We start from the raw sequence: 525 nt of genomic DNA, 5'->3' as shown, positions 1-525 counted from the left end.
ATAGAGATGGCTTGGGAAAGGTTTATCGTACCCAGGTGGGATTTGCAGGTCTTATCTGAGGTCAGGATCCAGATCAGGCGACTGAGAACATGACCTCATTTCTAGAGCACAAAGAACCTAGAAAGCGGCTAAGACCAGCTCCCTAACCAGCTCACGTGGGTGGAGAGACTAGAACTAGAAGCATGTTCTCTTCCCTCTTCTCGAGATGTTACTGTTATTGGTAGATGGTGTCAAGGCACTTGCTACGCAAAGTGGCAGTGTACAACAGACCAAAACACGGTTGGAATCTTTGACATTCTTGCAATTGTTCTTGGATGCAACCACTGTGCCATCAGCTCCTAGAGGACTCCTTTTTCCTTTTTTTTTTTTAGGTTCTACACTTGTAGATTTTTTAAAAAAATCATTGTATTGGGGGCTTGTACAACTCTTATCACAATTCATATAAACATCCATTGTGTCAAGCACATTTGTTGCCATCACCATTATAAACACATTTTATTTCTACTTGAGCTCTTGGTCTCAGCT

This window comes from Echinops telfairi, unplaced genomic scaffold, assembly GCF_000313985.2.
Source record: "Echinops telfairi isolate 266 unplaced genomic scaffold, ASM31398v2 ScPeMD7_31;HRSCAF=116, whole genome shotgun sequence".
Taxonomy (NCBI): Eukaryota; Metazoa; Chordata; class Mammalia; order Afrosoricida; family Tenrecidae; genus Echinops; species Echinops telfairi.
The sequence above is the reverse complement of the archived record's forward strand: the minus strand, read 5'-3'. Positions refer to the sequence as shown.